At 37.2% G+C, this 25,603-nt stretch overlaps 2 long non-coding RNA genes across 6 annotated transcripts in view; one reads left to right on the top strand and one right to left on the bottom strand.

Moving 5' to 3' along the window:
* LOC140695705 (uncharacterized) overlaps window positions 1-18,387 on the bottom strand; it is a 38,638-nt gene extending 20,251 nt beyond the window's left edge. The window contains exons 1-2 of the long non-coding RNA XR_012071537.1: window positions 18,256-18,387; window positions 9,086-9,192 (exon numbers count right to left, since the gene is read on the bottom strand). This is a non-coding gene — a long non-coding RNA (uncharacterized lncRNA). The remainder of the gene's footprint in view (window positions 1-9,085; window positions 9,193-18,255) is intronic.
* LOC140695702 (uncharacterized) overlaps window positions 1-25,603 on the top strand; it is a 518,879-nt gene that overhangs the window by 10,428 nt on the left and 482,848 nt on the right. For all 5 annotated transcript variants that reach the window (XR_012071528.1, XR_012071523.1, XR_012071526.1 and 2 more), the window contains exon 2: window positions 6,989-7,088. This is a non-coding gene — a long non-coding RNA (uncharacterized lncRNA). The remainder of the gene's footprint in view (window positions 1-6,988; window positions 7,089-25,603) is intronic.

Below are 25,603 nucleotides of genomic sequence, written 5' to 3' on the forward strand. Positions count from 1 at the left end.
CCCCAGTGCCACGTGCTGACTTCTGCCTTTTTCTCCATAGTCATCTCCAGCTACATAGACAACTGGGAAATGCAGTTATTTAGTTATGAAAATTGTAATCCAGCATCATACTTGGGTTTTGTTAGTAAAGATGAAGGGAGAATGGGTATTGAGTAGCAGTCTGGGCCCCAAGCACTAGTGTAACAAAACAGTGAACATATTCCAGGCATGCATTACCCAAGCAGTTTAAGTAGCTTGGCTCTCTTGTTAGGGTTAATTGGGAGTTTGTGGAATCCCCACTGGGAGAGTTTCAAAGGGAAAACTGAGTGATCAGGTAATTTATGCAGCTCAAATCAGGTGAAAAATTCAGTTAAACTCTTATGATGTGCTCTCTGTCACAAAGCTGTCTGTCTGCTTACATTTTCTCTCAGCCCATCAGAAGGAATTAACTTAATCAGCAGTACAAGATCAAACTTTATTATGTATGCAATTTTATATTCTTAGCAACTTTCTGGCAATCCAGAAGTCATTTTTGCCATCAGTCATAGAAATCATGTGTATATTTTTGTGGTCAATGTTTTATTTTCATAATTCACATTCATAAATAATATATGACATGTACATGTTCTGATGATATTCAGTTATTATATCCCCCAGGAAACATTCAAATGATGCAATTCACAACATGGAGAAAAATTCTCACAGGTCAAATTTGAGGCTGCTTCTAAATTTTTCTTTGATCTGAAGTAAATTAATTCCTTAGTAGGAAAAAAAATAGATTACAGGGATGCAGGGTAGCACTGCAGAAAGAGCATGGACTTTGGACTTGAATGAATCTCAGTTTCAATCCCATCTCTGACCATGATTTACTTGGTGTTTGACTTTGCACCAGTTGTGCAAACTCCCTGAGCCTCACCTTTAACTGTAAAATTGTGGTTCTGGCCCATAGGTAGGCCTGGGACCTCTGTAGTGTGTTATACTTAGGAAGTGTCTGTCTGTTAACTCTCTAAGCAGCAGCCTACCAACAAGTCAGCCTTCCTTGGTTAACACAAGGTAAAGCAAATTCCAAGATTTAGGCACCTGCTTCCTTAAGCCACCACTTCAGAGATGGGGCATGGGTAGCAAATGTGTGGAACTGCATGTCTGAGCACATTTTATGTGATGGAGTCAGCACACTGAGTTTTTGTAACTAATTCTTCTTGTCCTGAGGGGCCAGGCAGTCTGGATTCATTCCAGTGTCTATAAACTGAATTTGTCCTCAGGCCAGGCCTTTAAGTCCTAGGAAAAGAACAGGCTGGGAGGAAAAATTAAAAAAAAACACAAAAACAAAACAAAGCAAAGTATTGTACTGCTACATCTTGGAACACAGGAACTCCTGCATTGGGATCTGTTAACAACATTGTAACCCAGTGGGAGAAATGCACTATCTCAGTTTTGTCAAAAACTGCAGTTGCATCTGTTGCCTCCCAGATGCTGACTTGAATGCCTGGAAGTTGATGTGGAATAGCTGTGTCACCCACCATAAAAATAGGACAACCAAGCAAACCAGGTGACCACCCCCATAGCAGGGCAGTTCAGTGCAGTGGACATGCCCCCACGCTCAGCCCAGGTGATATGGCTCCTGGCAGAGACCTGCTCAGGGGACTGTTTGGGAGGAACTTCAGTTCCTGATGCCTGAGTGTGGAAACATTGAGTATTGAGTATCTGCTAGTCATCCTTCCAGAGCCTCCCAGATATACATACAGAGGCCAGACAATACAAGGGATTAAGAATCCTGAAGTTAAGCAGGTGGAGATCATGAGTCAACAGAATTTAGTTATATGCCATGGTAAATAACTCATGTATATTTAAGCTTATATGCCGTGTCTAGCAGCCTGGTCTCTCTTATTCACTATGTAAGATCTTGTTTGTTAATGGGTAGAAGCTGAGTGGAGATAAATCCTGATTATTTATGCTCTAGCAGAGCAAGTAAGTTTCCACTAAGGAGCCCTAGTATTGTTTTGGGTCCCAAGATTAGATACCATGAAATAAAACTAATGGATCCAGTTTATGTATAGCTGAAAAATTGTGCTCTACACTGTAATTTGACACAACATTGTAAAATGATTATAAGTCAATAAAAAATGTTAAAAAAAATAGTGGATCCAGAGTGTGAATCAGGAAACATACATAAAGAACAGGCTGCCAAATTCAATACGATCAACTGAGAAGCAAAAATAAGGAAATTAACCTTCAGTTCACAAATCCAAGAACTCTTATGGACAAGAGAAACCATACTTTGGTTTGAAAATCAGAGGCTGAAAGACAGTCAATGTGGAAAACAAATAAGAAAAATGAAGCAATGAGTTATGGAGCAGCAGATAAATGTCCAGATATGGCCGTGTTTTGTTTGGTTCCTCTGACCATAGTAGGAACAGAAGTCAAAATTCATAGCTGGATTTGTAAACAACACGTGAGCATGAGCCTTCAATCTACTTAGAATCTTGTTTCTTTTAGGTTGGGGATTCTATGTGACTATTGCCAATCCTTTAGGATGCTGGAGTTCTGTAAATTGGGCTCCAGTCCCATTTACTTAATAGTAAATTGGAGTAGATTTTGTTATTTAATGATAACCGTTTCCCACCTGCCTGATACTTCCTTTTTCCAGATTCTACTCTGATTTCTTTCACATTATCTAATGGAAACCTCATATAACCCTTGCTGACGTTCCCTGAGAATGACCAAAGCTTGCTTGAATCTCTACCTAGTACCATACTCTAGACTATGCTGTACCTACCTGACTATTAGACAGATACTGGATCTACCTTTCAGTACCTGTTCCCCTGTGGTAATATATCAGGGTTCTATGTCCCACCCCTTAATTGGTCAACTAAGAACCACTGATGAGAGAAATTTCTTTTTTCCTAACTGCCTGTTAGGATGACATAAACACTCACAGAGTAACCTGCTACCTCCAGAGAGGTAGCCATAAGAGAAACTTTGTTCCAAAGAGCAAGTATTTTTTAAAATGACTTGATGTCTTAGCTTAAAGGACTGTAAAACAAAACAGAACTAAAATGTAAGTTTGCATGCCATCAAAAGGATCGGGACTTAAGGTCCCACCTAAAGGTAACCATGTGGTTTGGCAAAGTAATGGGGACTCTGCCATCTTACTAGGTTTCTGTGCATGTGGTAGTGATTGGACAGCCCTGTTGCTCAGCCATGTGGCAGAATCTTTTATCCAGCCTTTGTCTGGAGTTGAACAAGGCTTCAAGAGCTGTTCACCAGTTTTTACATGGTTTTCCCAGAATATAGCCTGTCTGTATCAGACACTCCTGGGTTTTAAATGTGCATCCAAAACTACTCTTTTTTTTCTTTTTTAGTTGATTTTATCAATTGCCTCACCTCTAGACAGAACTGGTCTAAAATTAGATTTGAAAAGTCATTGATCTCTTTTAAACATGTTTGTTTTGGTTTTAGTCACCCCTACTCAGTTAGAGAGGTTATCTTTTCATGTGGGATTTTCTTCAGAATCCCCACTTCCTCTTTTGAGTTTCAAATTAAGTACCTTTGTTTTATACCAAACTTCTTCTGATAGCTCTTTATGCCAATAAAGAGTAACAGATGAGCTGGTTCAGCTAGAGTCTTCCACCAGTATGGTGTAGGATCAACATGGCGCAGGATCTGGTTCTTAATATTTCAGGTTGAGAAAAATAACTATGTCCTTTCATAGTTCTTCAGTCTGTGGAAGATAAGTTCATAGCAATGTAATGGACCAAAATGACACATCATTAGGTCATTTGGCTCAAGAACTAGGACTGTTCCCCTGCAAAGAACTCTTCCTTCTGCCAGTCAGGAGACTAAATTACAAATCTGAACATGGCATTATAAGCATGGAACAGGGCAACAGATGCTGGATGTGCTCAAAGTATTTTTATCAAATTATAGAACATAAGTGACTTTTCCTGAATCATATGAAAAATGTTCATGATGAAATAAAGTTGATCTTTTGAGATCAGCCATTAAAATTCTCTGCTGAACAAGAGGAAATAATTTAATTCTCCATCTTTTAAATTTCTCATTTTAGATTTCATTTAGACTATATTAGAAATGTTATGGCAGCACATTTCTTAATTCATGCATTTGAATATGATAGAGTTTTGGGGGTGACACGTCTTCTTGGTTAGATTTGGGGGATATTTGGGTCCCAGTACATTTATAAACCTTCCCTTTGCAAATGTGAGTATTGCTTATTTTACTTTCAGGAGGTTATATTTGTCTGAAATTGTCCCCAGTTCCTGAAAATTAACATTATAATCCTTATTACACATAACATATTTCACCCTCTAAAGAAGGAAAAATTGTATATGATGGCCACTTCCAAGGTAGCCTATCAATTCATCATATGTTTAGTTTTTCACTTTAAAAAGTAGTTTGCCTTGAAGTTTAGTGTATTGGCTTCACTTCTCAAAAAGAAAACGCAGTGCTTCGGCAGATTTAGAAATCCTTGCCTCTGTGGCTTATCAGCACATGGCAAAATCTGAAACTGAATATTCTAATCCAAGCTTTAGGTCATTCTTTCAAAAATACACAGTCTATGTACACAATCTCAAATGTTCTTATGGGATAATTTAGAAGTGATTTAAAAATTATCAGACAACAAAACATTAGATTAACAAACACCCTGTTAATAATAACCTGACAGAAGGATCCATTACTGTACGCAGACATAGAGAACAGTCTCATGGTTACTGGGGGCTGAGGCAGTTGGGAAGGGATAAATTGAGAATTCGAGAATTGTACCTCTTGGGGAGTGATGGAAATGTTAACTGTTGTGATTGTGGTGGTGGTTTCATGGGTGTATACATCTATCAAAATTCATCAAACTGTACATCTGAAATATGTGCAGTTTACTGTACAGGAACCATACCACAATAAAGGTATTAAAAAATGCTGTGTAGTGGTATGTGCTCCAGCCGTATTGCAGAGACTTAAACGCTATCTTACTTGATTGAGCACATTTTTTAAAATGTCATCTATTTTTCCAATCCATAGGTGATTATTTAAATGTATTTTAGGCATATGAATTTTTTCTAGCTTGATCTATATTCATTGAGGTGAAAATGTTGGCAGCTTGTAAGTAAGCAATTTAGATATGCCAGGTGCACTGATACTTTATCATGAAGTGGAGATGTTTGGTACCTTTGTGCAATTACTTTTTATGAGATTTGGAGAAAAATGGAATATTAAGTATTAAACATAAATTAAATCTGAGCATTTTCTGTTATCTTTTTCATTCTTACACAGTTTTGGTGATTGGCCTTATTTTAATATGAACCACCTGGGGAACAGTAGTGCACATATATCTTGACAAACAAAATATGAAGCCTTATTTCATTAGCCCCACCTGTTCTTAGGCACTAAATTGCTTTCCATTTACCAAAGACCATCTGAAATAATTTATATGAGTTTTTTGCAAGGTGCTTTTTACATTTTTGTTCATTATTCTTGTAATCATGGTTATATTTCTAAATCAGAGGGAGGAATAGACAGCATTCACATATATACTTGATTATTTGGGTATTAATACCTAGTAGTTGTCAAAAGCAGAAGAGTTTGAAATTATACCCTGCTTTTAAGCTAACAAGCTATCCTGCATCGATTTCTTGGATGTTGGTAGAAGACGTGATACTCTTGGGTCAGAGACAAAGGACTTTATTTCTTACGGCGCAGCAAGCAGCTTAAGCTTCCTGTTTGCTTCAGTTCCCCTTGCCCCCAGGTTCCGTAATGGCACAGTGGATGCTATACACACAGTGGTTTTGCACTGCAGCTGAGGAGGCTGAAGCTTAGGCTGTACAAATGTTTTATAAAGCAAACCTCTCCAAACTCGTCCCTGCAGGCTCACATTAGCTTTGATACACAGGCTGTAAACACACCTGTGCTGTTCTCTGGGGGAGCTACTATCTATATCTTCTAAGGCTGTTCTTTATATAAACATCCTTGAAAAATAATCTGGGAAAAAAAAGATGTCCATGCTTTTGCTAGATGTGCAAGAAGAACAAGAAACACATGGAGAATTGCCTCCCAACCATACTTTATAGAGATATGTATTTTTTATGATACCTAATGACCAAAAGACTTTTATTTTAGATATAACACTGAGAGACTGAATATTTAAATGAACAATGGTCAGACCATATATGAAAATACTTGTTCTCTTTGGCCCCCAACCTCTGCAACAACCAGCCTTGGAAGCCAAACCACAACTTTTATATAAATCAGCCCCAGATGGACAGGACTTGGTCAATGGCTGCCAGCTTTCCTGTTTTGCCTCCTGCTCCCAACTCAGGACCAACTAGAGAAAGCCAAATATATTCCCCAAACCTACAACGCAAGGGGCACTGCTTCTGGTAAGCCAGTCTCCAGCTTCCTCCACCAACAACCTCCAGTCAGGCATACTGAAAGCCTTTCCTTTCTTTTTTCTTTCCACTATAAAATTTTTTTCATTCCCCCACCTGCCTTGAGTCTCTGCCAAACACAAGCGATGGACTGACTCTCTTGTGATAGCAAGTTCTGAATTGCCTGTTTTTATTTTAATGGTTTTCATTTATTTCCATAATATACATATTTAAACAAGTATGAGAATTAGAATTAGATTCAACAACAGTTTAATTTCTATAAAAGACACCAAGTTAACACATTATGGCTGTATGTATGTGTGTTTTAAAAGATCTGAATAGAATTCAGGGAAAAAATCTAATCTAAATGGTAGAATCTTTGTGGATTTGTATATATTTTTGATGTAGTGTTCAACATTAATGAAAAAAGCAAAATCTAAGTTTTCTTAAGTTATAGATTCAGTCTCTAGATACTTATAAAATGCCGTGTAGCTAGAGATACTATGAATAGCTTTAAAAAAATCTCTCTACCATATAAATATTTAAAATCTATTAAAATTATGTTGCTTTTATAACCTTACTATCCATTAAATGGTTTAGATGAGATAACCTTCTATGCTGTTGTTCTTTAGCACAAAGGAAGAAGGAATTTTGCAAGCAGTAGCTGGCCTTATCAACACTGGTGACATTTTGCATCACATGAAGAACCCTATAGAACGTGCAAACTTAGAGGTAAAAGACCCCAAAATTTAAAAATACGCCCTTACTCTAAAGACCAAGGAAATGTGGTACAGAATTTGCTGCTTTTTATATTTTGGCTGTGCCTGGCAGATATTAGCATGCTTGTTGAATAGATGAGTGAAAATATATTTAGAAGCAGAGCTTCACTTTGTCCTTGTAACCCTGTCCACTGAGAAAGGAAGAAGGAGGCAAGTAGCTGGGGATTAGTACCTTATCTGTAGCCCTTTGACGCCTGTATGCAGTTCAGTGGTGATTTTGTAGATATCGAGATCACCTCTGTTAAGCACAAATACAGATAACTTCACTCTGTCATCTATAAATGCTCCCACCCACAAGGAAACATTTCCAAGGAAAAGTGAAGCTACCAAAATAGTTGAGCTAATTACACTCTCAGAATAATGGCATTCTAGCTATGCATCAACTAAAAGTGGACTGATGGAGATGATTAGAATGGCTCTTGCTCATACTTTATAAAACTTGAAGAAATGATAGAGAGCTTAGAAATAAAGACCACATTAAGAACCAAATCCATAGCACTCTAGACATGCAGTGATCAGCCTCAGACTTACTGTTAAGCAGCCCATTTCATATTCACACAAGTTTAAATATTAAAATTATCTGCCTGACAATGAGGAAAAATGGTCCATTCTATTGTAGTCACCCCTGTTCTTGCCCTGTAGGTAGATGCAGTTATTCTTAAAAAATACTAAAAACAAAAAAATCTGACAGGCCTTCCCTATATTATCTTTAAATTCCAGAATAAGCATGCCTGATTATCTTGACCAGTCTCTTTGATGGCCACTTTCTAAATCTCTGAACATTTAGATTGTCTTCTTTTGGATTCCATTTATTTGTAAGGCATTCTTTGAAAGGGCAGTGCTACACTTGAATGTGATCTTCCAGAGTGAACTGATTAATTCGTAACTTAATGGGACCACTATCACTCTTGGTATGAACGTTCTACATATGAATATGTATATATTAGCATTTTGAGAAGTGAACAAGTAACATTCCAGATTTATTTGTTAAGCTATATCATTTGTCCTATATTTATTCAATAGGTCCTTTAAATCTGCATCTTGAAATTACATTTTTTCAGATTATGTATCATTTTGGTCTGAATCCTGACTCTGTCATGGTCAGTATCTCCTGTCATTTACTCAATGGACTCTCTCTCTTAGTTTATTTGCCACCTAGTAACTAAATGATAACCTCATTTCCTTAATTTCCTATAAATTACTGATAAAGTTGTAGAAAGTAATAGGATACTATACACTGCCCTGAGGTACCACTTCAGTTGGCTGCCACCTAAGTAGCACTAACCTTATACCTCCCCACTCCACCCCTAGCTTTCATAGAGAGAACAGGGGCCTGTGATTGGAACCCCATGGTTGACATGTGGAAGGAGAAGGCTCTTCTGCAAGACAGGAGTTATGTACATTTCTTAAAAAATGGAGAAGAATCACTTTCAAATACTCACAAAACAAGGATAGTTCTGTGTCTAACTTAGGTTCTGAAAAGAATGGTGATATGCCAAGATGAGGTAGATGCTCTTGAGTTTGGGGAAATACAATGAGTTCAGCATAATTCTTGTTGAGTTTTAGTAAAATTTTATATCTAGGCCCCTTAGGCAACTGGGCCTATAGAATGGGCAGTGTGTGTAAGACTTAACCTAAAGCAGTACATTGAGTCATCAGTATGGAAGTAATGACTGGCCTATAGGAATGAGTGAGATCAGAGAGGAGATATTGGTAGATAAAACTGACAGAAGTTGTTTCATTTGAGAAGAATCCTGAGAAGCAATGTCTCGGTACTGATTATGGACAGCCAGTGATGGAACTGGATGTGATAACATAGGAAAGGACTGAATGATTCCTCCCCTGGCTCGCCTGAAATAATATCACACAGGGTCTCTGTTAGAGGCTGTTGTGACCTATAGTGTAGACAAAGATGGCTGTTTCTGTATCAAGGAAATCTTTGAAACTCACCTAAAACACACCTAAAGTCATTTGACCTTTTTCCTCCTCACTGGGTTTCTGACTTCCATTCACTTTCTGCAATAGCTCGGTCTCCACACAGAAGTAAGAGTGATCTCCTAAAGACGAATACTAGTTCAGACAGTGATAAATAAAACCAAAAAATTAAACCCAGACACCCCCTACCCCTGCCCCATGTCTGCTAAGTCTTTGCACAGCCAATTCCTGCCTATCTCTGGGGTGCATTTTATAGCTTCTCCCGTTTGCTCACTGGGCTCAGCTACCTACTCTACTTTCTCTGAGTAGCCATGGAGGCTTTGCTTGGCTTAGCACCTTTGCCCTTCCATAAATCTGACTCATCAGGCTTGGCACATGGCTGGGCTCCTTTTTATGTTTAGCCTCTCTACCCATCCTCCAGCCACTCCTTCTCCTCATTGCTTCCCATCACATAATTGTGTTTAATTTCCTTGTAGCATTCAGCAGACATTGAGCTTACTTTTTTCATTTGTTTATTCTGTATGTATTTTCTTCCTGTGCTCAGTAAAATACAAGTTTCCAAAGGCAATGCCCTGCTTTTCTTTTTCTCCTCTGTATCCACCACATCTGTACTAATATCAGGAGATGATCAATAGTACGTATTGAATTTTTCATCCATATAATCATTCACTAACAATATGAGAAGTCCAAGCCTGGGTACCAAATACCCATTTTACAATGTCCAACATGTTTTACATGTTCTGTAGGAATACAGTTTTACAATTACATAGCAGAAGGAAGGTGACATAATGGAAAAAAAATGAATTTTAGCATCAGACAAAACTAGATTTAATTTTCAGTTCTATTGACCATTTGAGGTAAACTTTTTTAGTTTTAGAAGTCAAGATGGCATTTAAATTTGAGGCAAGAAAGAAGGTAGTGATTGGAAAAGGCATGAACGGGGATTCTGGGAGATTTGTAATGCTTTATTTCTTCATTTAGGCAGTGGTTACACAAATGTGTTCACTGATAATTCATTGACTTGTAACCTTGTGCAATTTTACAAATTATTTTATAGCAAGTATCATATAACACGTATTATATAAACTATATGTATGTAATTCCAAAAAAATTATTGCATATTATATATAGTTAAATATACATGCATTATGTGTGTATTTATACATAATTAATTGTATGTATAAAGTCTTTAAATTAAAATGTGTATAAAATAGTGAATTGCTAGGTCCAAGGCTCTGAAAGATATATAAGGTCTTGGCACATACTGCCAAATTTTCCCTCAGAAATCATTGCCAGTTTGCTTGTCTGTCATTTCCTCATTCATTTACTCAACAAATGTATACTGTTTACTTATTAATCACCATTATTAGTGAGCCCTTGATGACTCAGAATCCTTTCATTAAAATATATCTTTATTACTTAATAGCCAAATATATAACATGTTTTGCTTGTTTATAATTAGTGAAATGGCATGATTTGTAATATTTTTTATAATTAGGCATGATTTTTAATACTTTTTCCACCAAACTTTGTTGTTAATTATCCATTCACACTGTGCTGTTTTATTTTGAGGTTTCAGTTCTTTAAATATTAATTAATAATTAATTTTTGTGTTAAGTATCATCCCTAATTTTCCTTTTTATGGATGAGGAGTCTGATCAGAAGTTGTGGCTCCATAAAATTGCCACCAAATTTCTCCTTTCTATCTCTCAATTATATTATACACTTTTATACAGCAAAAGATTGAAAGGGTGTGTACTAGAATATTGCTGGAAATATGATGGTACAAACACAGATAATTTGAATTTTCTTCTTTATATATTTAGTAGTTTTTTGGTTTTTTTTGTAATTCTTCCAAACTTAAGATGTACAAGGCTTATCATTAAAAAAAATGCAGCCTAAGACAGTTAATACAGGATTTGGTATATAGAATATGTTTTTTTCCCCCAATATAGCACTCATTTTCTTCTTTTAACAAAGTCTTTCTTTCCTAAATCTTCTCTATAGTATAAAAAAAATCTAGGATGCCTGTAATATATACTTTCTTTTTTTTTTTTTACATTTTTATTGATTCATAATCATTTTACAGTGTTGTGTCAAATTCCAGTGTTCAGTACAATTTTTCAGTCATACATGGACATATACACACTCATTGTCACATTTTTTTCTCTGTGATTTATCATAACATTTTGTGTATATTTCCCTGTGCTATACAGTGTAATCTTGTTTATCTGTTCTACAATTTTGAAATCCCAGTCTATCCCTTCCCACCCTCTACCCCGCCCCCCCCCCCCCCCCGGTAACCACAAGTCTGTATTCTCTGTCCATGAGTCCATTTCTGTCCTGTATTTATGCTTTGTTTTTGTTTGTTTGTTTGTTTCTGTTTTTTAGATTCCACATATGAGCGATCTCATATGGTATTTTTCTTTCTCTTTCTGGCTTACTTCACTTAGAATGACATTCTCTAGGAGCATCCATGTTGCTGCAAATGGCATTATGTTGTCGGTTTTTATGGCTGAGTAGTATTCCATTGTATAAATATACCACCTCTTCTTTATCCAGTCACCTGTTGATGGACATCTAGGCTGTTTCCATCTTTTGGCTATTGTAAATAGTGCTGCTATGAACATTGGGGTGCAGGTGTCATCCTGAAGTAGATTTCCTTCTGGGTACAAGCCCAGGAGTGGGATTCCTGGGTCATATGGTAAGTCTATTCCTAGTCTTTTGAGGAATCTCCACACTGTTTTCCATAGTGGCTGCACCAAACTGCATTCCCACCAGCAGTGTAGGAGGGTTCCCCTTTCTCCACAGCCTCTCCAGCATTTGTCATTTTTGGATTTTTGAATGACGGCCATTCTGACTGGTGTGAGGTGATACCTCATTGTAGTTTTGATTTGCATTTCTCTGATAATTAGTGATATTGAACATTTTTTCATGTGTTTTTTGATCATTTGTATGTCTTCCTTGGAGAATTGCTTGTTTAGGTCTTCTGCCCATTTTTGGATTGGGTTATTTATTTTTTTCTTATTGAGTCATATGAGCTGCTTATATATTTTGGAGATCAAGCCTTTGTTGGTTTCACTTGCAAAAATTTTCTCCCATTCCGTAGGTTTTCTTCTTGTTTTATCTCTGGTTTCCTTTGCTCTGCAGAAGCTTGTAAGTTTCATTAGGTCCCATTTGTTTATTCTTGCTTTTATTTCTTCTAGGAGAAAATTTTTGAAATGTATGTCAGATAATGTTTTGCCTATGTTTTCCTCTAGGAGGTTTATTGTATATTGTCTTATGTTTAAGTCTTTAATCCATTTTGAGTTGATTTTTGTATATGGTGTAAGGGTGTGTTCTAGCTTCATTGTTTTACATGCTGCTGTCCAGTTTTCCCAACACCATTTACTGAAGAGACTGTCTTTATTCCATTGTATATTCTTGCCTCCTTTGTCAAAGATGAGTTGACCAAAAGTTTGTGGGTTCATTTCTGGGCTCTCTATTCTGTTCCATTGGTCTGTATGTCTGTTTTGGTACCTATACCATGCTGTCTTGATGACTGTAGCTCTATAGTATTGTCTGAAGTCTGGGAGAGTTATTCCTCCAGCCTCATTCTTTCTCTTCAGTAATGCTTTAGCAATTCTAGGTCTTTGATGGTTCCATATAAATTTTATTATGATTTGTTCTAGTTCTGTGAAATATGTCCTGGGTAATTGGATAGGGATTGCATTAAATCTGTAGATTGCCTTGGGCAGTGTGACCATTTTAACAATATTGATTCTTCCAATCCAAGAGCATGGAATATCTTTCCATTTTTTAAAGTCTTCTTTAATTTCCTTCATCAATGGTTTATAGTTTTCTGTGTATAATTCTTTCACCTCCTTGGTTAGATTTATTCCCAGATATTTTATTACTTTGGGTGCTATTTTAAAGGGGATTGTTTCTTTACTTTCTTTTTCTGTTGATTTATCGTTAGTGTAAAGAAAGGCAACTGATTTTTGAACATTAATTTTGTAACCTGCTACCTTGCTGAATTCTTCGATCAGCTCTAGTAGCTTTTGTGTGGACCTTTTAGGGTTTTCTATGTATAGTAACATGTCATCAGCATATAATGACACTTTTACCTCTTCTTTTCCAATTTGGATCCCTTTTATTTCTTTCTCTTGCCTGATTGCTGTGGCTAGGACTTCCAGGACTATATTGAATAGGAGTGGTGATAGTGGGCATCCTTGTCTTGTCCCAGATTTTAGTGGGAAGCTTTTGAGTTTTTCACCGTTGAGAACTATGCTGGCTATAGGTTTGTCATATATAGCTTTTATTATGTTGAGATATGTTCCCTCTATACCCACTTTGGCGAGAGTTTTTATCATAAATGGGTGTTGAATTTTATCAAATGCTTTTTCTGCATCGATTGAGATGATCATGTGGTTTTTGTCCTTTCTCTTGTTGATGTGATGTATTACATTGATTGATTTGCGTATGTTGAACCAGCCTTGTGTCCCTGGGATGAACCCCACTTGGTCATGATGTATAATCTTTTTTATGTGTTGTTGGATTCTATTTGCTAAAATTTTGGTGAGGATTTTGGCGTCTATGTTCATCAGTGATATTGGCCTATAATTCTCTTTTTTTGTAGTGTCTTTGCCTGGTTTTGGTATCAGGGTGATGGTGGCTTCATAGAAAGAGTTTGGGAGTATTCCCTCCTTTTCAATCGTCTGGAAGAGTTTGAGAAGGACTGGTATGAGTTCTTCTTTGTATGTTTGGTAGAATTCCCCGGTGAAGCCGTCCGGTCCTGGACTTTTATTTGTAGGGAGGTTTTTAATTGCTATTTCTATTTCCTTTCTAGTGATCGGGTTGTTCAAGTGTTCAGTTTCTTCTTGATTCAGTTTTGGTGGACAGTATGTTTCCAGAAACTTGTCCATCTCCTCTAGGTTATCCAGTTTGGTTCCATATAGTTTTTCATAATATTCTCGTATGATATTCTGTATTTCTATTTTGTTTGTTGTAATTTCTCCATTTTCCTTTCTTATTTTGCTAATTTGTGCTCTCTCTTTTTTCTTTTTTGTGAATTTGGCCAGAGGTTTGTCGATTTTATTTACTTTTTCAAAAAACCAACTTTTGGTTTGGTTGATTTTTTCTATGGTCTTGTTAATCTCTATTGTATTTAATTCCTCTCTGATCTTTATTATTTCCTTCCTTCTGCTGCTTTTTGGGGCTTTTTGTTCTTCTTTTTCTAATTGATTTAGGTGGTGGGTTAACTTGTTTATTTGAGATTGTTCTTCTTTTTTGAGAAAGGCCTGTATCGCTATAAACTTCCCTCTTAGCACTGCCTTTGCTGTGTCCCATAGGTTTTGAGTGGTTGTGCTTTCATTATCATTTGTCTCAAGGTATTTTTTAATTTCAGCTTTGATTTCCTCCTTGATCCATTGTTTTTTCAATAACATATTGTTTAATCTCCATGCTTTTCTTTTTTTCTCCTTTGTTTCTCTGTTGTTGATTTCCAGTTTCATGGCATTGTGGTCAGTAAAGATGCTTGAGATAATTTCTATCTTCTTAAATTTGTTGAGGTTTCTTTTGTGTCCAAGTACATGATCGATCCTGGAAAATGTTCCATGTGCACTTGAAAAGAATGTATATTCTATTTTTTGGGGGTGTAAAGCTCTGAAAATATCCACCAAATCTAGTTTTTCTATTGTAGTATTTAATTTCTCTGTTGCCTTGTTTATTTTCTGTCTGGAAGATCTGTCTAGTGATGTTAATGCAGTGTTAAAATCTCCAACTATGATTGTATTCCCATCAATATCCCCCTTTATCTCTGTTAGTAATTCTTGTATGTACTTAGGTGCTCCTATATTGGGTGCATATATATTAACGAGTGTAATATCTTCATCTTGTATCACTCCTTTAATCATTATAAAATGTCCTTCTTTATCTTTCTTTATGGCCTTTGTTTTAAAGTCTATTTTGTCTGAAATCAGTACTGCAACACCTGCTTTTTTGGCTTTTCCATTTGCATGGAATATCCTTTTCCATCCTTTCACTCTCAATCTATATGTGTCCTTCTCCCTAAAGTGGGTCTCTTGTATGCAGCATATTGAAGGTTCTTGCTTTATAATCCACTCTGCCACTCTATGTCTTTTGACTGGAGCATTTAGTCCATTAACATTTACAGTAATTAATGATAGATGTGTGTTTATTGCCATTTTGAACTTATCTTTGCAGTTGAATTGGTATATCCTCTTTGTTCCTTTCTTCTTCCTTTTGTGGTTTGGTAATTTTCCTTTGTATTACCATGGATTTTATTTAATTTTTGTGACTCCCTTGTAAATTTTTGACTTGTGGTTACCCTTTTTTGTAAATCTATTAACCTATACCCGTTTTTAATAAACTGATAATAACATGATCTCAAACCCATCCTACTGTTAAAAAAATTTAAAAAAGAAAGAAAAAAAATTCTATATTTCCCTGCCTCCCTCTCCCACTCTCAGTGATTTGTATGTCTTCTTTTATAATTTCGTGTTTTCTTTATTTGTAATTCATGAGTTATCACCTTTCCAGTTGTATGTTTCTCATTTCTGTAGCATCCTGCTGCTTTTCTATTTAGAATAGCCCTTTCAATATTTCTTTTAGCATGGGTTTAGTGTTGCTAAACTCCTGCAGCTTTTTTTTGTCTGTGAAACTCTTTATTTCTCCTTCTATCCTAAAGGATAGCCTTGCTGGATAAAGTATCCTAGGCTGCATCTTTTTTTCATTCAGGGCTTTGAATATATCTTGCCACTCCCTTCTGGCCTGTAGTGTTTGTGTAGAGAAATCAGCTGAGAGCCTTATGGGGGTTCCCTTGTAGTTCACTCTTTGCTTTTCTCTTGCTGCCTTTAGAATCATTTCTTTATCTTTGACTCTGGCCATCTTGATTATGATATGTCTTGGTGTGGGTCTATTTGGGTTCTTCCTGTTTGGGACCCTCTGAGCTTCCTGTACTTGGATATCTGATTCCTTCTTTAAGTTTGGGAAGTTTTCAGTCATGATTTCTTCAAAAACCTTTTCAATCCCCTTTGATCCTTCTTCCCCTTCTGGGACCCCTATTATGCGAAGATTGGGACGCTTTATATTATCCCATAGGTCCCTTATGCTATTATCATTATTTTTTATTTGCTTATCTTGTAGTTCTTCTGAATGGGTGCTTTCTATTGCCCTGTCTTCTAGATCACTAATTCGTTCCTCTGCATTAACTAGTCAGCTTTGCACAGCTGTTAGATCATTCCTCATCTCTGTCATTGAGTTTTCCCATTTTGCTTGGCTCTTCTTTATAGCTTCAATTTCATTTTTGACATATTTTATTTCTCTAAGCATTATCTCTTTTAATTCCTTCAGCAATTTGATCACTCCTTTTTTGAAATCTTGATCTAGTAGGCTATCGATGTCTATTTCATTGAGCTTTCTTTCAGGGGATTCCTCTTGTTCTTTTAATTGGGAAAGGTTTCTCTGCTTCTTCATCTTGCTCATACCTCTCTGGCACTGTGGTTTATGAAGTATCAGTTGTCTATTTTGGATCTTAAGGATTTTATCTATCTAATGCCTATTTAGGAATAGAACTTAGGAAAAAAAAAGAAAAAAGAAAAAAAGAATAAGAGAGAGAGAAAGATTTTTAAAAGAAGGGAGAAAGAGGGTTTGAAAACAATGTATAATGAATAATAGAAGAGTGGGTTGAAGCAGAGTATTAATCGGGTGGAGAAGTCCTTTTAAAACCTTAAAAAAAAAGGGGGGGGTGGGGAGATGAATATATGTGTTTGAAGCCTGTGTCTAATCAATAACAGGACATCAAAACCGAAGAGAAATAGAAATGAATTAAGAAGTAAAAATTAAAAGAGTAATTGAAAATAGAACAGGTAAAAACAGATTAAAACAAAACAAAACAGAAACAAAAACAGAAAACAAAAAAACAAAACAAAGCAAAACAAAAACCAAAAAAAAAAAAAAAGGGGGGGTTGTCGGTGTTCTCCTGGAGTGTGTGTGCTTTTAATGTGATGTCCTCCTGTCTTCGTCCTGTTTTGGAAGCTCAGCTTGTTTTCATAGGCCCTCCGTTGGCGCCCTCTTCTGTGCTGCTCCCAGCACCTGTGGGCAAGCAGATCGCGCCTCCTCCTAACACGGGGTCAGATGCAGCTCTCCTCTGCTGCGGGCGGGCGGGTCACTGCCCCTCTGGATGCCGCAGACAGATGTTGCAGACTAGCCAGGCAGGAGGACGGGTCGTGCCCCTTCCCAGCACCTCGGTCAGGGGTTGTGTTCCTGCCCGACAGGCGGGGGGCCGCTCTCCCCCTGCCTGCGCCGCAGGTAGCTCCGCTGCTCTGTGCGGCTGCGCGCTCTGCGCCGGCGCTCCGCCCTGGCCCGCGCTCCGCCCTGGCCCGCGCTCCGCCCTGGTCGCGCTCCGCCCTGGTCGCGCTCCGCCCTGGTCGCGCTCCGCCCTGGTCGCGCTCCGCCCTGGTCGCGCTCCGCGTGTGCGCTCGGGAAAGACCCAGGGGCAGCCTCGTCCCTGCTCCGAGCCAAGACCCAGATGCTTGTTTGTCTTTGTGGATCAAGTTCTCTGGGGTACCAGAATGGAAGGGTCCTATCTGCCCAGGGCTGTAGGCCCATCTCAGTCTGGCCCTTGAGGCTGCTAAGCCCTTCGGTGCGGACGCAGGTTTCGTCTCTGCCCCCGCCTGGGTGTTAAGCGCCGGAGAATATGGCCGCTCTGCCTGGGCCCCGCCCCTCTTCCCTTGAAAAGTTTCTGCGTGTTTTCAGAGATGGGGGTGTGCACCCTTCCCCCGAGAGCACATCAACCTTGCTGTTTTATGGAGGGCCCAGGTTGTTCTGTCCTGTACACCCACAGCCCCGGCGCTCAGCCCCTTGCAGTCCCCCGGAGTTTCCTCCGTGCAGCCGCCCCCGTCCTCCGCCCAGATTATGCAGCCTGGCCCTGCCCGCTGCTGCCGGCCCGCGTCTCAGGCTGGTTGTCAGGGGGACGCTCTGTGCCCGTTTAACTTAGTTCTGTCAGACAAGGGCTGCTCTGTACAGATCCGAGCCTCGGAGGCTCCCCCTCCGTCCAGCTGGCCTCTCAGTTGGAGAGGGGAGACCCAGCGAGCGAGCGCCAGTCCTCCTTTGCCGCTCCCTCCCCGCGGGACCCGTCCTGCGCTGCTTTGCCTTTTGTTCTTTCTTTTTTCCTTTTCTCCTACCAGATTTTTGGCGTCTTTATCTTTTGAAGAGGGCGATGATCTGTTGGAGTTCTGCAGGTGCTCTGGTTGGCTGAGTGGGTCTGTAGATGTGGGTCTTGGTGTATTTGTGGGAGAGGGTGGCTTACAAGCGTCCTTCTACTCCGCCATCTTGCCCGGAAGTCTGTACTTTCTTTGAAATTCCTTTATGGAGAATATGTGCTCATCTTAGAAGACAAATGTAAAAATCTAATAGGAGAATGATGACCATAAACCCTTGGTGGCTTAGCAGTAGGAATAGCAGTAACATCACTAGTAGTGCTGCATGCCCTTTTAGAGGCTATTGATGGAAATTTTCACACTGTAGATTGATGATGATGACAGTTATTAAGATGGCTGAAAATATTTATTGACTAATAGATGTTGGTCATTCTGCTAAGCACTGTGGGTGCTTCATCTCATTTATACTCACAGCAAACCTACATTGTACGTTAACATTATCCCCATTTTACAAAAAAGGAAATTAGTCTTTGTGTAGTTTGTATGATTTGCCCTAAGACACCCAACTAATAAACGGTGAACATGGGGTTCAAACCTGACTGCAATTTGACCCCAGGGACAAGCATTTATCAGGGACAAGTCCAGGCAATGACTGTGTCAGTTACCAGGAGCATGGCAGGCCCAGCGGTGGATGAATGGTTCCTGTCCTCAGAGACCTCCCAGTGTCCTAGTGGTACCAGGTGAACATGATGATCATTTTAACACAGTTTGATAAATGCTATTCCAGAGGGAAGCGTGACACTGTGGGGGCACATAGGGTCTACAGCTACTCTATGTTAAGATTGAGTATTTTTTCTTACCCCAACCCCACAAAAGTGCCTTTTCTCATTACATAAGCTATCTAGAGTCAATGAAACACATCCCAAATACCCACAGAGGTAAACTGAAGACAAAATTTAAAACAAACAAAAAGCTTATAAAACTATCACTTAGAATAGTACTATCCTTTCAGACCTTTATCAACATAGTTTTATAAAACGGGGATCACAGAGCACAGACTCGGTGGTAACCAAGACTTCCATGGCTAGACCTTACCATGTGGCGTTTCCTCAGCCTAGAATATTCTTCCTTTTAAACTTCACCTGTCAAATTTCTGTTGCTTCTATGCTATGTTACTTAGCCTCAAAATAAATCAGGTTACTCTGTTAGGTTCATTCATACTGTAGTCAACATTTTTCATTTTTGGATGTATTAAAATTTATCATTAGAGATATATACATAAGCAGAGATTATTGCCTTTACTACTGACTCTCCCTCAGTAAGTATTTTATTCATAGTTCATGATAGTGACACGCGTTAGTAAAGTGATCACACATTAATGGCCCCTTAACACTGAATGTTTTAAGTTCAATGATGGGAGATTTTCCTGAAGATAATCCATAAAGAATCACTTGATAAATATTTGTTAAACTAATGATATGAACATAATTTGGTTATTTTTCTACCTTAAAAAAGTCTGAATAGTGTTTATTTTGTGTTTAAAACCATAAAATATTTATTTATTCCTTACAGTTTAACAGCTGCCTTGTTGACATTTTTATACTATCATCCTTGCTGTAGCAATGAAAATATCACACTTTTTACCCCCAAAATAAGTGCCTAGAAATAGAATTGCTATATATAAAAAGATGTATATTTGTAAGACTATTAACGAATAAAACACTAAGAGAACATAATAGAAAAACTTTCAGAGATCAATATAATATTGAGGACAGGCCAATCAGTTAGTTGATGATTTAAATTGGATTGGTCTCCTGAAAAAGCAGTCATCTCTAATTGTACCTTTATTAGCTACTTTTGTCTTGTTTTTTTCCCTGTTTTTTGGTTGATGTCTTACTTGAGTTGAATGTACATAGGTAATCCAAAGTCGATTAGTTCGAAAGTGTGAAGAGTGGCGAAGAAATAGACTTAATTATTAATGATGATTTATTTAAAACATGACACATTAGAGCCATCCTTATGTTTTGAAAGGATAATCCAACTTTTCTCATACCACATTATTTACAGCCTATCTATAAATCTTGATTGGTTGGTATTAAATCTGTTTGGCATAAAGGATAGTGTTTTTGCATATCTGACAACTTAAAAGCAAAGGTTTGAATACAGTTATAAATTATTATAATTCAATTATAAATTAAATGGTGTCACTTACTACTTATCTTGCTTTATTGTTAACTCATGCTATGGTTGTATAACTATAAATATAATTCAGGAACACTTGTTTATCTATGCCACCTAATTTTATACCTAAAGCATTCTACAAGATTTAATAATTTTAGAAATTTAATTATGTGGTATGGATTGCTAATTTGACCCTCAGAATTCCAACCTTTTTTTCCTCTTTAGTAATAAAACTGATATTATTTGGGATGACAATGAGTACTGTTAAGAGACTAGATTTCTGTAGCTTCCTGGAACCTAGGTGTAGCTATATAACTAAATTTTGTCATATTAAATGTAAGGAAAAGTATTGTCTATGACTTCTGGTAATTGTCCCTTTCCCTTTGTTTCTACCACTTGTTTCCTTGAGCTTAAGCAGTCATCTTTGTTCATGAGGGGATGTTTAAAGTGGTGCCCACAGACCAGCCCTGAACTGTCTATATCTGCATTTATTTTTGTAAGAAAATACAGTTCTTTGTGTTTGAACCAATGTATTTGGTATCTTTTATATATACAGCCAAACCTAATCCCAAATACAATATATTGATATTTATCCCAACCATCCCAAATGTACTCAGAAACCAGATTGACACTGTTCATTGTCTACGGAGTGTTCGTGAGTTTCTCAACTGTAAATCCTAAAGTAGAGGAGAGAAGATACACCTATTGTCTACAATGGCAGGTCTGATAGGAGATCCCAACAAAGTCAATGTTTTTCTTTCACTGAATACTCACTCCTTGTTTTAATCATCCATTACTGAGTAACAAATTACCACAAACTGGTGGATTAATGCAACATACATTTATTATCTCTCAGTTTCTGTAGGTCAGGAGCTGGGTGTGGCTTTGGTGGGTTCTCTGCTTCAGTATCTCATTTGAAAACTGCAATCAAGGCGCTGGCCTTCGCTGCAGTCTAATCTCTGAGGAGGGAATGCTTCCAAGCTGAGTGACGCCTCAGCTCTTTGTTGGCTATCAGCCAGAGGCTGACCTCACTTTATGGTTGGTTGTTGACCCAAGGCCACCCTTAGTACCTTACCATGTGGACCTCCCCAACATGGCCACTTACTTTATCATAACCAGCAAGAGAGCATATCTCTAGCAAGACAGATGTTGAAATCTTATGTTGCATTATCACTGATGTGACATCCTGTCATCTTTGTTGTATTCTGTTGATTAGAAGTGAGTCACAGGTCCCATCTACACAGAACAGGAGGGAATTGCACAAAGAGATGAGTAGTAGGAGGCAGGGATAAATGGCAGTCATCTCAGAGTCTGTGTGCCATAATCCTTTGAAACACTTAAAAAATGATCCATGACATATTTCTACTTATCTCTAATACTTATTGACCTTAGGACTTTTGCAAAATCTTATTTTGCAATAATTTCTGTGAATTATATTATTTCCCAAGCAGTCATGGAACCTCCTATGGCTTTGGAACAATCTGCACAATGTAAAATATACTTTTCAATGCCTTCAACCAAACCACCACAGATATTATGTCATTCTGATCTGAGTATGTTTCTCTATTGTTTACCATTGAATCTACTCAAGAAAAGGAGAAAATTGCCCTTAAATTGATTGAATCCATTTTAAGATAAATAGTAAATGTATACAGTGTGCTGTGTGAAAAAATTAATATATACATTTTCTTGTTTTATTTTTCTACAATGGTATTGAATACAAAATATATAAGAAGACATATACTTCACAACCAAGGTGATAATTATACACTGAAGTTAATAATGGAAGTCAAATAGAAATTCACTTTTGTTCCTGAATGAACACTAACATTTAAATCATGGCCTGAAGTATTATATAAATGAAGGAATATATAGTTTCTAGCATAGTTCCCAAATTTTAAGTCCCTGTTGCTGAATATTTCTTGGCATATTTAAATTTATGAAATTGTGTTATCCTATTTAGAAAATTGGTGATAATTAGGAAAAAAAAGGATTATGGGTGTATAAAAAATTGGCAGAGTAGAAATAGAGAGCTTTGCAATGCAGCTTTGAGAGAGAGAAGGAAAGCTGAGCTAAATATATTATGGACTTAAGTTAGGACTGCATTCCTCACCATTATGGGGAAGGCAGCTGATCTTTCCACAGAGTTTACTGCTAGAACCTGTTAAGATCTGTTGGGAGGCAATGTATTATAGTGTTTTCAAGGGCATATTCTGTGAAACAGTGAGTTCAACTTTTCACTGTAAATTTACTTACCGAAAGACCATGGAAAGTTCATTTAGTATATTTGAACCTCAATTTCCTCATCTGTAAATTGGGATTAAAACTCATACCTCTTAGGGATGTTGTTCAGTATTCAGTGAGATAGTGCTGATAGTGCCAAAGCAGTTCCCTAAATTATGTATAACTGTAAAGCTAAAAGAAATAACTAATAGTGTGTGTATATGTGTATGTGTGCATGTGTGTGTGTTTGGATAGGTGTGGATAGTAAACGAAAAATCATCACTAAGTATTACTTCTGTAGTATACCTAGTAACATACCTAGGAAGTTCATTTTCTTGTTAATACTGAAGTTCATTTTTATGTATCCCTAAAGCTGATAAAAAACCAGAAACAGAGTCTGCCAATCAGATGTTGTATTTGAAGTGCTCAGAACATTTATTGCCTGATAGAAGACTCTTGATAAATACAGATTCCCCTTCTTAACTATCCCAAGTCCATTACTAAAATTTAATAAAATAACTCTCTATGCAAATTCCTTTAATTTGATAAAGTAAAACTTTCTTGTCCCCCAAATGTACTTTTTCCTTAGGAGAAATAGTCTTATTCATTCTTATTATAGTAAAGCTTGCTTATGGATAAAAATAGAAGATTATATTCTTTGTGGGAAGAATGTTTGAAATTAAATTGTGTAAAAAATCTATAACTCTACAAGTAATGAAGCTTATAACTTAAATATTAGGTGACATTCTACTTTCCAAATTCTTCTAAGAACATTTTCCAGTATATTTATTAGAAGTATTTGAATTGTTATTTTAAATGACACATATTGCATGGCCTTATCCCAATTACTAAAAATAAACCTCAGAAATTTTATAGAAACCAGAATCTGATTAAATATGCTCTTAAAAGCTGTTTCTCTACATTGTAAAATCACATTAGCATTTTAGATGTCAAAAACTCATTCGGTGGTGTACATTTATTCTTATCTTTCTGGTCTTTGCATGTGATTAAGAATATTATTTTAAAAACATTTTATACTGTGATTAAATTATTCCTATCCTAATTCATTTGCAACAAGGATGACATAATCTTTGAATTATACGAGTATGTATGTTCTATTACCTGCAAATAGCAGCAATAACCAAGAATACATCTATTTGAAATGAAAAATAAAATTGGAGATACTTTCTAATATTTAGAAATATTTATTTTCTATCAGTATGTATGTAGAATATACTTAAGAACAAATTTCTGACCTGGATGATGAGCTGTGGAAGAGCTGAGCTAAGTATATGGTGCTTGTACAATTAACAGTGTCTGTTGCATACAGTGGATAGAGTAGCACATGATAATAAATAAGTGAATTGCCTGTAGTATTTGATGAACAACATAAGAAACATGAGAAATCTACTCTCATTTAATTAAATCTTGAAAAATGTTGGAAAAAAGAAAGCCACACCTGAATAATTGAGATAAGCAAGAATTCTCTTAGGCAGCTATTACATATGGAAATTGCACTAAATTTGTAGCCAATAGTCATGAGCTGCATCCTGATTTTCTACTTGCTAGCTGAGTTGAAGTAGCAAGTCGCTGAGTTGAAGTAGCAAGTCACTGAGCACCCCAAGTCACAATTTCTTTGTCAGCAAAACAGGGATATTAATATCCACTTCATCAACACCCATTTATGATAAAAACTCTCACCAAAGTGGATATAGAGGGAACATATCTCAACATAATAGAAGCTATATATGATAAACCTACAGCCAGCATAGTACTCAATGGTGAAAAACTTAAAAGCTTCCCACTAAAGCTGGAATAAGACAAGGCTGCCCACTATCACCACTCCTATTCAACATGGTCTTGAAAGTCCTAGCCACAGCAATCAGACAAGAGAGAGAAATAAAAGGGATCCAAACTGGAAAAGAAGAGGTGAAAGTGTCACTATATGCCAATGGCATGTTACTATATATAGAAAACCCTAAAAGGTCCACACAAAAACTATTAGAAATAATTGACGAATTCAGCAAGGTAGCAGGTTATAAGATTAACGTTCAAAAATCAGTTGCATTTCTTTATAACGATGAATCAACAGAAAAAGAAAGTAAAGAGACAATCGCCTTTAAAACACCAGTCAGAATGGCCATCATTCAAAAGTCCACAAGTGACAAATGCTGGAGAGGCTGTGGAGAAAAGGGAACCCTCCCACACTGCTAGTGGGAATGCAGTTTGGTGCAGCCGCTGTGGAAAACAGTATGGAGATTCCTCAAAAGACTAGGAATAGACTTACCGTATGACCCAGGAATCCTGCTCCTGGGCATATATCCAGAAGGAGCCCTACTTCAGGATGACACCTGCACCCCAATGTTCATAGCAGCACTATTTACAATAGCCAAGACATGGAGACAGCCTGAATGTCCATCAACAGATGACTGGATAAAGCAGAAGTGGTATATCGATACAATGGAATACTATTCAGCCACAAAAACTGGCAACATAACGCCATTTGCAGCAACATGGATGTCCCTGGAGAATGTCATTCTAAGTGAAGTAAGCCAGAGAAAGAAAGAAAAATACTGTATGAGATAGCTCATAGGTGGAATCTGAAAAAACAAGCAAACAAACAAACATAAATACAAACCAGAAATAGACTCATAGACATAGAATACAAACTTGTGGTTGCCAAGAGGGCGAGAGGTGGGAAGGGACAGACTGGGACTTCAAAATGTAGAATAGATAAACAAGATTATACTGTATAGCACAGGGAACTATGTACAGGATCTTATGGTAGCTCACAGCAAAAAAAAAAAATGTGGCAATGAGTATATTTATGTTCATGTATAACTGAAAAATAGTGCTCTACACTGGAATTTGACACAACATTGTAAAATGACTATAACTCAATTTAAAAAATGTAAAAACATTAAAATAAATAGATGAATAAAAATAATAATAAAAAAATACCCATTTC

This window comes from Vicugna pacos, chromosome 1, assembly GCF_048564905.1.
Source record: "Vicugna pacos chromosome 1, VicPac4, whole genome shotgun sequence".
NCBI classification, from domain to species: Eukaryota; Metazoa; Chordata; class Mammalia; order Artiodactyla; family Camelidae; genus Vicugna; species Vicugna pacos.